The following is a 14,140-nucleotide window of genomic DNA, read 5'->3' as shown; positions in this document are numbered from 1 at the left end:
AGGGAGGAATTCAGGGAATGAGCCAGATTGGCATTGGCTGTGTGTGCCCCTCCCCAGTGAGGCTCCTAGGGAGGGAAGGCACCTGGGTGATCAGGTCCTGTTTCGAAACCAAAGTGTGCCTGTGGTGGCCAGGTTCTGTCCCTTGTTCCTTTTATGATACTGTTTTCTCTCGAGGCTACTGAGAATTCTCAGCCTGGCTTCTCAATTCCCTTTTCACGCATCACGGCTCGGGACACAACAGACTTGAAAGTGATCAGTTCTTGGCAAGGGTAGAAAGTCGAAAAACACAAACCAGTGTAAAATCAGCTCTGCTGCAGGGCAAAGCAGACCACTGGGAATACAGGTTGGGGCGTGTCTGTGTGTACTGACTCCCCCAAGCGTCAGCCAGCCGAGCATCTCACACCTTGGTTTTCCAAGTTAATGGCAGAGAGAACTAGTTGAGACTTGCATGCAGAGGGGAAGTGGAAGGTGACTGGGGGTGAGGACCATAGTTGTGTGTATTGGGGGATAGGGAAAAGGAAGCTCAATCAAACAAATAAGCCAAACGGGAGCTATCTAACCCAACTCCATGATCCCTAGAAGCCTCAGAAAAAAAAACCCAAGCCTGCCAAGAACTAGCAGTAGCTGTAATGTCCATGCTTCTCTTGCTCAACATCCCAGGAGTCAGGGTTGAAGCCCCCCTTCTCTGCCCAAGCCTTGGGGTCTTAGGTAGCCTGGTGCCAGTGTCTCCAAGAAGCGAGTTTGATCTGGGAAATCATTACTGGGAGTAAGGACTCCTAGATTCCATTTCTGACTCCACCACTGATTTACAGTTGTATGTATGTGGTGGCAGCAGGGGAAGTAGTTGGAGGAGAAACCAATCTCCCCACCCCTTTGTAGACTTGCATTTTCCCAGAAGTCAAAACACCACTTGGAGAGGGTGGTGTTGATTATTTGCTAAGGTTCTTTCTTTAAGAAATGCACTAGTGGTGACTCACAGGAAAAAGTGATTGTTTGGCCTCACACCCATTTCAGAGAGGTGGGTGCATATTAGCTTGGAATACCTTTCAGTAGGAAAAGAAATCTTGAGCCTACCGGGTAAACAGCATCCCTCACAGATACCACCTTCCTCTCTTCCCCTTCCTCCAGGGGTGCATTCATGGAGCCCCCAACCCCACTCTTGTGAGAGACATGAGATTAGGGGTGGGGAAGGAGAGAGTCCAGGTACGAGGCAATGGGAAGTGCCGTCATCACTCTTTGTTGGACAGCTGGAGGGGCAGAGATGGATTTTTGTCATTGATGCAGTTGAATTAGACCCCGCATTGTGCAGCACCCTATCAATCGACCAGTTGTATTTATGAGCTCTTACTGTAGGCAGAGCACACTGTACCAAGCGCTCGTACTAAGCACCGTACCCTGTTACATGGCCATCTCCTCTGGCTTCCCAGGCCTGTGCACTTTCCACTAGGCTATGCTGCTTCTCAGTATTTCCAAAAGAGCATAATTTCTCCACAAAGCTCTTGGTGATGAGTGGAAAACCAAATTCACTTAGTGTAGGTTAGAGTTGCCTGCCTTAAATGCCCATTTCCGTTTTGTACAGAGGCCCTGAACCTATCTCAACACTACTAAGATTTCCTTAATTTAGTGCTACAAATTTGCACTGTTGTTAACTGGATTGGATGCTAAACGCTTCTTGGTTCTTCAAAGCTATTTTTTATACTTCAGAGACTCCGGAGAATAAGTACTTCAGCTCTATTAAAAAAAGATACAGCTACTTGGAATTGGACTGAAATGTTTAGCATCTTCTGCCTCCAGCCATTTGGTTGACAGCTTTTGTGATGAGCCTCTGACTAGGTTTTCATCCTGAAGGATGTTTTCGTGCGGCTTTGCCTACTTTCAGAGGGAAGGCATGGGAAGTCAGCTATGAGTCTTGCGGGCCATGGGGAGGCTAGAAGAATTTTGCGTCTTGAGCCAAGCTCTCCAAGGGTGACGCTGCTGAATAGGATTTTGATGTTCATCAGGTCCCCTTCAAGTGTCGCTTTCTGGTTAATCAAGTGTGAGACTCAAAACAGCTCACTGTGCTCTCCAGTGGTGTGTGAATAAGGTTATTCTGCCAGAAGGCAAAAGCAGAGAGTTAGCTTACCACTAAATTTACATGGCAGGCCAACAGCCTTGCCTCTCATTGCCCCCCAGATTCCTGCAGCAACTTTGGGGTTGGGGTTGGGCCTGGGTGAACCACCATGGATCCAGCAGGGACTCTGTTCCAGGTTAGATTGTTTTTTCCTGCTTTAGGACTCCCCAGGAGCTGGGGCTCTTTCATGATTTTCCTAAGCCCATCAGAACCCCACTATGGAGGGTGCCCAAAGTAAGAACTTTCCCAGTACTGTTTCTTCTATAAACAATTGCCCACAGTTGTAACGCTCACCACTCACAGGTTACTGGTGAGCCCAGTTTGGTTGGGGGTAGGCAGGCAATTTTTAGAAACTCCTTCCCCATTTGTGGGTGAATAGTGCACACCTAGACAGGGCTGCTCAGATGCCTGGGCACTGCCACGTCATACAGTCAATCAATCAGTGGTATTTATTGTACAATAGCTTTTACTGTGGGCAGAGCATTGTACTAAGCTCTGGGGAGAGTACAGTACAGTGGAGTTGGAAGGCACAATCCCTGTCCTCAAGGAGCTTACAGGTGACCAGCTTCACGTAGGGCTTTTGCATAGGGTAGAGAATATTTCCCCCTGCCCTTCTCCCCTCCCCTCCTCTTCACCCCCCTCCCTCCCCACACACACTGCCCATCTGTAGGGCATACACTTGAGTTGTGGTGATGGGTGGAACTGAGCCATCCACACATAGCCCATCTCCCTCAGCCCCACCACAGCCAGTGGGACTCATTGGAGATTGTTGGGTGGAGTGAAGATACAATCTGGGCCATAGGCCACAATGGCTCTATGCACTCTCCTCGGCAGCAGACACTGCTTGGTCCTCGTTTGTTGTATACACCATTGTTGCCTGAAACACTAACATCCATGGTACATATCATTGGGTGGTTGAGGATCAGAAAGTGGACCATTGGGAAGTGATGGTTGTAGGTGGTGTAAATGGTGGAGGTGGGTAAGCATCAAAGGTCTGCGTGCCAGGTTTCCACTGAGAAATAACCATTAGCTCATGGAACATTAAGCCGGTACAAGACGACGAGAGAAGTCATTGCCTAGGAAGAACAGTGCTTGTTGGGTATAAAATGGCCAGATAACCCATCTCAAGGCTAAGCAAAATGAGATTTCCTGATGGATAGCTCACAGGAGGCTGATGCCAGATATACCTTCTGGAGAGGTTCTTCCCCCATATAAGAGGGGTGGTGGTCCGGTATTAGATTTGCAATCACTAGTCTTGTGCCTTCCAGACCTGCTCAGAGGTTTGTGATCCCACATCTCTGCTTATACAAAAACATTTTGCCATTGTAGGGGCCTGTGTGCTGAGAATGGTGGCAAACTGCAACAGATAAAATGCTCCTACAAAGACTGGATAGATTCCTTATCAGAGTACGCCATCCAGCGAGCCGATTGCCAGGGGAGATTTCGGCTCTTGGGTTGGTAGCAATGCCCAAACATGGTGTGAGGGGGGGTTGGAGGGGGTGGGGAAGAGAACAAAATGTGATCGGCAAACTAAACCTCAATATGCTACAATTACTGAGTGACTGTGCTAAGCACGCTCGTGTTCACCGACACCATGTTCTGCCTACCCAACAAAAGAAAGATACCTTGGATGCCTCCATGAGCTGATCAGTGACATCTCATTGACTATTTTGTAGTACAGCAGATGGACCTGAAGAATCTGGGGATCTCGGTAACCAGACCTGAGGCAGAGTGCTGCAGCGAACCCATTCTGATTGAGTGCCGATTGCAGTCACAGAATTGCTACCTGGGCAGTACTGCACAGTGGTGCGGCAGTAGATGAGAACATAAAAAATTGAATCAAAGCGGTCAACATATCGTTTGAAAGTCTGTCATAGTGTGGTGGCCAGGTGGCACCATTTTGTAGACCAAGCTGAAGGTCTATGAGGTTGTGTGGCTTGGGCCCACCCCAATGTCCCTTTGAGCGGTTCCATCAAATATCACTTGCGGTCCATACTTAGCATGTGGCGGGACCACAAACAGTGCAAAGCCCTGGACAAAGTCAGTATACTAGCATCTCCCCACAGCCTCACTGGGAGGGGGGATGCATGATGTGAGAAGAAGGGATGAAGGTAAGCTACTCAAACAGATGCTATATGGTGAGCTGAAATGGAGTGATCAAAAGCAAGAGGGGATGCCGGGAAGGCTTTAAAGAAGCAGTAGAGTGCAGGCTCAGACAGTGCAGCATCACAGTTGAAAGCTTCATGTACTTGAAGTCCATTAAGTCTCCCTTTTAGTTTTTCTCTTCTCCAGGCTAAACAACCTCAATTCATTTTCCTTATGGGACTTATTTTCCAATCCTTTAATCATTTTTGTCAAGCCTTTCAGAACTCAAGTTTCTCTACCTAGTTTTTAAAATAACTAGACCAAATCCAGACACAAAATTCGCTGATAAAATGTCTGACCAGTGCAGACTGTAGCTGAAAGATTATGGTATGACTTGTGTCTGTGGTACTCCTGGTAAAACATCCAAGTGATATGCTGGCTTCTAAAATAATAGCACTTTTCCCCAAACTCATAGTTAGCTTGTAGTTGACTGTGACCTCCAGGACTTTTTCTTCTCTTGTGCCCAGCCAGTCTTGTTCTATCCTGTAGTTGTATTCCCCACTTCCCCCCGACCTCTCCACCTACCCCAGTAGGAGTAATACCTTATATTTGTCCCTTTTGAATTTCATCCTAAGTCTGTAGCACCATTTTCTCATTTGCCGTGGTCTCCTTGAAGCCTATGTGCAGAACACTGAACTAAAGAACTAAAAGATCTGAGTTCTGATGGTCATTGTATCTTTGGCTGTGAGTAATCTTAATCAAATCCCCTTTCCCCCTTCTCTCTGCAACTTTTCTTTCACTGGTTAACCAGGAAAACTGTTGATTGGGCAGTCAATCAATCTGTGGTATTTATTGAGTGCTTATTGTGTGCAGAGCACTGTACTAAGCACTTGGGAGAGTACAGTATAACAGAGTTGGTAGACACATTCTCTTCTCCTAAAGAGCTTCCAGTGTAGAGTCCCTCAGTGGGGCAGGGCAAATGAAGCAGCACATGGTGATTTGTAACCCAAGAACTAATGCCACAGTCTTGCCCTATCCCTCAAACTCCATCCCCTCCAAACATTCACCAAAATCACTGATTTAAAAGGTTCTGCTACAAGAGAAAGTATAACTGAAGAAGGCCCTTCAGATTTAGACAATCCAATCAAGATGATTACTGCGAAAAATCTGAAATGATGATTGGTGTGTGGGTGGAGGGGCAAAGGGGGTTGGTTTGAAGTTTGGCTGATGCCACAGCCTTTCCACTGGGCATGGCCCTTGCCTCTCTTGCCAGCCTGTATTTCTCTTGGTAACACCCTCACTGAAGAACAATGCATTTGCTCCTTCTGTTTTTGTAGTCACGTCTTTGTTTCATCAGAAATCAGCAAGCTGCCGGGGCTCCTTGAAACCTTGTCTCTTGTAAGTTCCAGAGCTGAGGTTGTGATGGGAGAGGCTGGCGGCAACAATGACAGCTTTTTGGTTAATTTGTTCTGTCATGTAGGCAGGTAGAGGATGATGAGCAGATGCATTAGTGAAGAGCAGACGTCTATCTCCAGCCCAGGCTGCGGTAATTACCACTCAAGAAAACGATTAGAAACAGATGCTCCTGTTTTTACAGCTATCGGAAATCATAACCTCAGGCAATTGAGGCTTTTCAGTGCTGGGAAAACGTGCTGGTTGAAAATTGAAAATACCTGATGTCAGTCCAGTGCTTTGGGGTCCATTTTTCCTGTGAGGTGGCAGCGGTGGGGGGCATGGTGGGGAAGTTTCATGCATAATTTTTCTTCTCATTAGCAAGAATCCCCATGTGTTAGGGGAGACCCTGAAGACTCCACAGCCTTTTCCTAATTTCTCTCTTCCACTAGGAGTGTTTAAACCTTCTCACACTGGGTGCTGGGCCTCTCTTCTTTATGATGACAATCCCAACTTGGGTATGAAAGACCTTCGAGAGTTGGTTGCTTCCTCTCCCTCACCTCCTCCACACCCACCTGCCTGATCCAGAAAGAAAGCAAATCTAACTGGATCCACAGATCACAAGCATTTTTTATAGGAAGTTTTTGGGAAATAAAAAGGACCCAGCCAACACGGGGCTGAAAGCACATTCTGAAATATCTAGCATCTATGGGTGCAGAGTCTAATCCAGGGGGAGCTGGCACAGATCCTTCTGCAAAGCTTGCTTAGCTGGAAAGATTAAGAAGGAAGATCTGTCAGCTAGCTCAAATGAAATGGAAAGGCTCCTCTGAGGACCACAGATGGGTCCCTTCCATGAAGAATATGGCTGTGGTGGCTCCCTAAACTCTGGGGTTTCCAAGTTCAGCACTAGGAAGCAAGTGCTTTGGAAGATCAGGAAGCTCCCAATGCACATGCTATATGATAATGATGGCATTTATTAAGCACTTACTATGTGCAAAGCACTGTTCTAAGCACTGGGGAGCTCTCACAGTCTTCAGCCCCATTTTCCAGAAGAGGTAACTGAGGCACAGAGAACTTAAGTGACTCGCCCAAAGTCATACAGCTAATTGGCGGAGCCGAGATTTGAACCAGTGACCTCTGACTCCAAAGCCCGTGCTCTTTCCACTGAGCCACACTGCTTCTTTAAGATGAACATTTCAACTTTCCTGAGCCTCTCAGGCTTTCCCTATCTTTCCTCCACTCCACTCCTTCCTTCCTCCCTCCCTCTCTCCCTCCCTCTGTTTCTCTTTTCTCTTTTCTAGGAAGCAGCGTGGCTCAGTGGAAAGAGCATGGGCTTTGGAGTCAAAGGTCATGGGTTTGAATCCCAGCTCTGCCACATGTCTGCTGTGTAACCTTGGGCAAGTCACTTAACTTCTCGAAGCCTCAGTTACCTCATCTGTAAAATGGGGATTAAGACTGTGAGCCCCACGTGGGACAACCTGCTCACCTTGTATCCCCCCCAGTGCTTAGAACAGTGCTTTGCACATAATAAGCGCTTAACAAATGCCATCATTATTTATTATTATTTTCCCCTTTCCACTCTCACATTTGGTGCATAATATTGTGAAGGGAGGAGTTCTGGGAAATCTTACTATATGTGTAAGCTCCTCGAGGGCGGGATGTGTGTCTGCCACCTCTATCATATTGTATTCTCCCACATGCTTAGTCCAGTGCTCTGCACTCATTAAATACCATTGATAGATTGGCTGTTCCTACCCTCCTCTCTGGAGTCCTTCTGTAGATTATATTGGACATTAGACACGGTGACATGACAGAAAAGCATTCTACATTTCTAAGGCACTTCAGCAGCAAGTGGAAAGAGGAGTGGGACCAATTTCACTGCAAACACATCATGAGTTTAGCCAAAGTTCTACCCAAAGGAGGTGTGTGGCCCATAAAAGTAATCTGAGGTTGGTAATTGCCAGGGAGATAACCAATGCTTATGTTGTTTCTGGATTTGCCTGAAGCAGAATTTATTCTTCATCCATTTCTTTCTGCCGCATCTCTGCTTGATGGGTTTGTGGAGCGGCTGGGCAACAGACACGTCTCTTGGAAATCTTGTAACTGAGTGACAGAAGTGTTTGCTCTTCTTCCTGAACTCTCCCCCTGATATAGGTTTACTATCATAAGAGCCATACAATGTCTGTCCAAGCTAGTGGGGCCGGGAAATTCTTTGGAGAGATGAGCTGGTCCATTCCTAAGAGTATGCAAGTCAAGTCTGGGAAGCTCACATAATTCTTTCGAGAATCCTGTGGGCACTGATGGAGACCCAGTACTGTACCTAACTGGGTGGATTGTTGATCTGACCCAGAAATGACACGGCTTTGTTTCCTTTAGTAGTGGCAGCACAAGAATGACAATCTGGAGTTCCATTCCAGGCTCTTCTGCTGTCTTCCTCCTTGCCTTCACCTCATTTTCTTTCTTGGCAACTGGGAAGTTTAAGACTCGCTGGCCTCTTCAGGGACAGAAGGCAGACCACAAAATGTTGAGTGGCATCTCGGTGAAAAAGAAAATTCATAGGGCAGTTTTAACTGGGAGTCCCGTGAGGGACAGGGCCCACACCTGACCTGATTATCTTGTATCTGTCCCAGCACTTAGCAGAGACCCTGACCTAGAGGAAGCTCTGAACAGATACCACAATTATTAGCTCATACCTCTCCGTTCTTATCCCCTAGCTGGGAGGGGGTCTCAGTCTTATTTTATCAAAACTGCTGCCGATTGGACATTCATTTGGGGGTATGCCAACCGTGACAACCATTGGATAGAGCAGTTGTGGCTCAGTGGAAAGAGCACAGGCTTGGGAGTCAGAGGTCATGGGTTCTAATCCCGGCTCCGCCACTTGTCAGCTGTGTGACTTTGGGCAAGTCACTTATCTTCTCTGGGCCTCAGTTACCTCATCTGTAAAATGGGGATTAAGACTGTGAGCCCTATGTGGGACAACCTGATTACCTTGTATCCCCCCCCAGCACTTAGAACAGTGCTTGGAACATAGTAAGCACTTAACAAATGCCATTATTATTATTATTGTTATAGAGCCCTCTTGGCTATGCTGCTGCCACCTCTGGAGCTGGGACAATCTTGGGACCTGAAATGCTGCTACCTCATCTCTCTTTCAAGTGAAAGAGCTGTTTTGACCATTTCAACACTTCTCCCACTAACCTGGAACCACACTAATGGGTGCAGGAGTGTGGGCTGATAGCAGCATGGTCTTGCTTTACAGAGAAGTGTAGAGCCACACCTGCTGCATGGAAAATGGGGAGGGGAGAAGAAAGAAAAATGAAGCCAACTGAACTGGGGTAGAGTAGGGTTTTTCTCTCTACAACTAGGGTTGAAATGTTGACATGGACAAGTCAAACTGGAACCAAGGCCAAGTTGGTGCTTTAAGTCAGAGTGAAAGAGGAAGGCAGCCTGACTGTAAGCTCACTGTGGGCAGGGAACATGTCTACCAACTCTGTTGTATTGTCCTCTCCCAAATGCTTAGTACAGAGCTCTGCACACAGTAAGCACTCAATTAATACAATTGATTGGTTGGCATTTCAAAGTGGTTTCCGTGGAAGAGTGTGTGGAGGGGGCAGTAGAGCCACACCAACAAAGAGTCACTTTTCTACCATCTTGGGGAAGGGTTTGTGGAAGCCAGCAATTAAGACTGTTGACCAATTTTCATGTATCCCAAGTGACCTGTTAGGTTGGCCTATTGATCTCCTGTGGAACGGTATGCCTTCTGTACTTTTCCAGGGTCCTTTGAATTCACCTAAATGATGGAGCTTCTTGTGAAAGAATGTGTTGGGAAATTATTTTCTTTGTGAGCAGACTTTGTTTGGCCTTTTGCTTAACATCATCTCATTTGTGCTGGAGATAACATCTTTAAAACAGCCTAAGATTCTTTTCCCTCCTGGGTGATGGTACTCTCAGATACTGTTTTCCACAGTCCTCAAAGGCCCAGTGTAGTCATTATTTAGCTAGGCTATACATATTTAGTTCTTTTAAGGTTTCTCCAACTCCTCAATCATTTTTATTGTTCTGCTCTGCACGTCCCCGATTTGGTGACATATTTCTGGTATTTTAGTGCCCAGAACTGAATGCAGCGCTCCAGGCAGTTTTTGTCAGTGATTTATAAGGAGATTGTTGCTTTCCTATTTTGATGACATGTTGTTCTGTGTGTGCGGCATTGGGATCATACCGACTTTGGGCAGTTTTCATTTTGCCGTTGACTATCTCCCCAGATCGGGTCTGGTATGCTTTCTGCCGGAGATTTCTCCGCTGATGAAATCTCTGCTTCTTGAATAATTTTCCCCAGCTGCATCATACTTTTTCCAGGTTGATACTAATTTTATTCCCTGCCCACATTTCCAGTGCCTTGCTGCCCCTTTGTACTGCGGCATGCGTGCACACAGACGCACACTCACATGTGACGCCAGTGGGTTTAGCTCAGCTGCAGTTCCTTCATCCATACCACTATGCTAACAAAGGTGGCCAAATTAGGTAGTTAATAATCCATCAGCACCCTCTGGGCCTGCGTAAGCTTGAGAGAAGAGCACTGGACTAGGAGTCCGGTTCTGGCCTCAAACCCACTGCCGATTGAGACTCTTGGCGAGGCCCCCAGCCCTCAGTTTTCCCATTTGTGAAGTGGGGGACTCTGCCTCTTGCCTCTCAGGGACGTTGTGAATTTACTAATCTCCTCAGACGGATGTGTATGCAGTGTTACCGGTGTATTAGCATTACGGAATCCTGGGCATTGAATATTTCGGTTGTTGCTTTTGAGATTTTTTTTTTCCTCCTTTCCATTCCCCAAAATGACATTTTCAGTCTGTCCCAGAGAGAAGGATTTCATCCCAACGCAAGCAAATGGAGGGAGGTAGCTCAGGTTACCCAAAGAATAACTCCAGTTTCAGCATCCCTATCCTTGTCTCTTTATAATCAATCAATCAGTCGTATTTATTGAACACTTACTGTGTGCAGAGCACTGTATTAAGCACTTGGGAAGTACAAGTTGGCAACATATAGAGACAGTCCCTACCCAACAGTAGGCTCACAGTCTAGAAGGGGGGAAAAGCCGGCACCCGGTATTCCCACGCGGTCTCCCATCCAAGTACTAACCAGGCCCGACCCTGCTTAGCTTCCGAGATCAGACGAGATCGGGCACGTTCAGGGTGCATTGTTGATTTTGAGTTTCGCTACTTCTTTCCTTTCCTGACATGGGGGTAGAGAGCAGGAGAGAAAAACAGGAAGTCAGGAAATGGATAGATTGGATCAACCACTCCTGTCAAACTACACCATGAAGGTCTTTTCCATTTACAAGTGGCAGAGGGTTGACGTTGGAGGCCAGACCCAAGGCTCCTGATGTTATATTGAACTGACAGTTTTCCTCACGTTGTAACTAAATTAAAGTGTTCTTGTTGCAGATTAATGAGGATTAGCTTTTGTATTAGTCATTCTCGCGTCTAAAAGCACTGAGGAAATTGGAAGTTACCACAAGATTAAGAAACTGGTCAGCCGATAAACTTCAAACACCACAGTGCATTTTTGAAGAAATTGAGCAACGGTTAGGCTGGGAAATTTTGTTACCCAGTGGCCTCTCTCTTTTCCTCTCCCCTTTCCCTCCCCCAAGTACGGGGGTGGGGGGGCGTTTCATTAGTAATGGGCTAATAGTAGCCAATAGTAGCCAACAGGTCCCTTGTAAGAACAGTGCTACTGGGGTCCCTCACCTCTGAGACACTTCCTTTGAAGACCTGTATTGACCACCCAAAGGATTAGGGGTGCTTCCACGTTGCCTAGAAGTTCTCATCCTTTTCATGTCCTGAGGCAGCTTGGTAATGCCAAGGGCTTCCCAGTTCCTAGCCAAACCACTGACCACTCTTGGTTTTAGTTACCATTGCACTAAGCTTCGAAACTTTATGAATTCACCCAGAGGTGGTGTTCAGGCTCCTTTTTGATTGAATTTTGCTTTCTTCTTCATGTAGGATATAATAATAATAATGGTGTTTGTTAAGCGCTTACTATGTGCTAGGCAATGTATTAAGTGCTGGAGTGAATACAAGCAAATCGGGTTGGACATAGTCCCTGTCCCACATGGGGCTCACAGTCTCAATCCCCATTATTCAGATGAGGTAACTGAGGCACAGAGAAGTGAAGTGACTTGGCCAAGGTCACACAGCAGATGAGTGGTGGAGATGGGATTAAAACCCATGACCTTCTGACTCTCAGGCCCATGCTGTATCCACAACACCATATCTGAGGAATGATTTCAGTCTCGTCTGTCGTGCTGTCGACCCCTCCTTCCCGCACATCTGACAGTTCACCACTCTCCCCACCTTCAATGCCTTACTAAAATCATATCTCCTCCAAAAGGCCTTCCCTGACCAAGTGTCCGTTTCCCTTATCTGCTGTGTCGCTTATGCCGTTGATTATTTATCCCTTAAGCACTTTGATACTCATCCCAGCCCTGCAACATTTACATACTTTATTCCCTGCTATTTCCCCTATCTGTAATTTATTTTAATGTCTGTCTCCCACTGTAGACAGTAAGCTCCTGGCATGGATCATGTATACCAACTCCGTTGGATTGTACTTTCCCAAGCACTTGGTACAGTGCTCTGCACACAGTAAGTGTGTCATAAATACCATTGGTTTTTCAGGAGGTAGCCACCAGTGTACCAAATCCTTAGAAAGTGAACAAAGTGGTATTCTGCAAAACAGGATCTTGTCATTCCACTACAGAACTGGGGCACTTACTAGACTGTCATCCTTTTTTCCTGGAAAAAATTGGGGCCCAAAATTTCCCTGTTCCATTTTGGTTTAATTGCCTCATTCTCAGAGAGAGAATTCCAAACCACAAATACTACTACTTCTGACAGGCCACATTAGAAGATCTCAGATGAATCCTCAGACTCCTAGTCTAGCTAAAAGTATTTTCCTACGAGCAAGCAAAGGCACTGTAGAGGTTCAAGTTGACCTACTCTTGTTTGGCCTACAGGGCTGGTGCTGGCATCCAAGCAAGTCCAGAACAGCAGTGCACCCCCCAGGGCTTCCAAGATGGGACTGCTTGCCAAGCAGGGGGATTTTGTGGCAACCCTATCACCCTTGGAACGGCTACAGTGAAGCCATTTTGGGCCAGCAATGTGGGTCAAGAGGTCCCAGTGAAGTCATCCCACACGTTGATCCAGTCCAGGGTTGGTGCCACTGACTCTACATGAAAAGCAGGCACACTTGCTAGAAACACTGCCCACCCCACCCCCGACACACACACACACACACACACACACACACACACACACACACATACTCTCTCTCCCTCTCTCTCCCTCTCTCTCCCTCTCTCTCCCTCTCTCTCCCTCTCTCTCCCTCCTCTATTGGCCCCAAGATGTAATTTGACCCACCAAGGAATGAAATGAAAAATGTAGGAAAGAAATCTCTTTGCTGCCAATAGATGGATTTACAGTTAGCAATTTTCCTGGCAGGTTTGGGGCGGGGTGACAAGTTATGGGTGTAGTCACCAGGCATTGCACTAAAGCTCTGCTGGCCAGCATCTCTCACCTGGTCTGGGCCAGATGGGCTCTTGCTTCCATTGTACCAGTAAACTGGCAGGTTGCAGGCAGTTTTGCTTGGGGAAAACTTTATGGCAGGTACATGGGATGGCTAAAAGTGGGTGTGGCAGAGAACCATAGCAGTAGCTCAGCCCCATCTGGCAAGAATGAAGACTCGAGGCTAGCTGATATTGCTGTAAGGAACTGGTCTGGCTCTGGCAGACAGTAGCACTATTGTAGCCTTTGCAAGTTCCTTCCATGGCTGCCCTTCTGTCCGTCCTGGAGGAAACCCAGGTTGTGGGGTGGGGAGGGGTGTTGAAATATGAGCTAGTCTTGGCCTTTCAGGCCTGGGGCTTACTTGTTCATGGCAGTGCTTTTGCAGTCAGGATGCTCTGTAAGCTCTCCCTAGACTGTAAGCTCTCTGAAGGCAAGAATCTTGTCTACCAACTTTATTTTATTGTTCTCAGTCCAGTACTCTGAACATAGCAAGCACTCATTGAATACCATTAATGGATTACAAATTTGGCCCCAAAACAAGGCTGGGGGAACCCCCTGCAGGTAGACATCCTCTAGTGGCAGTTTGACCCCAGAACCTAAAGGCTTCCTCCAGAGAATGGTGTGAACCCTTTCCTGGGGCATCGGACCAGCACCCTGTGTTCTTTCAAAGAGAAAAATTGCAAGAGACCCCAGCAATATGCCCCCTGACTGGGCATTGAGTTTGGCTACTCTTCTTCTGACTGTGTCACTGCTGCCCAAGGCTAACAAGGTTCAGGAGGGTTGAGGTGTGGGCATCAGGGATAAAACTAAATCTGGGCCAGGCTACTGCTGGGCTAAACTTGGCAAAATGGCAATTCTGGGTGTGACACACAGCCAGCCATTTCTCTTATGTAATACTGGAGGGCCCGAAGAGCCAAAGTTGCACCTACCAACTTCCAGAGGTGTGCCTAGCTCTTTCTTTCTCTTCTCTATCTTTCTCCCTCTTTCTTTCCCT

At 46.9% G+C, this 14,140-nt stretch overlaps 1 protein-coding gene and 1 pseudogene across 2 annotated transcripts in view; one reads left to right on the top strand and one right to left on the bottom strand.

The window, feature by feature from the left end:
• The window catches only part of GNAI2 (G protein subunit alpha i2), a 153,739-nt gene that overhangs the window by 56,457 nt on the left and 83,142 nt on the right, over positions 1–14,140 (top strand). The gene's annotated exons all lie outside the window — the stretch shown is intronic.
• On the bottom strand, positions 10,675–10,792 carry LOC119920294 (annotated as a pseudogene).

The sequence above is a fragment of the Tachyglossus aculeatus genome, chromosome X1 (genome assembly GCF_015852505.1).
Source record: "Tachyglossus aculeatus isolate mTacAcu1 chromosome X1, mTacAcu1.pri, whole genome shotgun sequence".
NCBI lineage: Eukaryota > Metazoa > Chordata > Mammalia > Monotremata > Tachyglossidae > Tachyglossus > Tachyglossus aculeatus.
The sequence above is the reverse complement of the archived record's forward strand: the minus strand, read 5'-3'. Positions and strand labels throughout refer to the sequence as shown.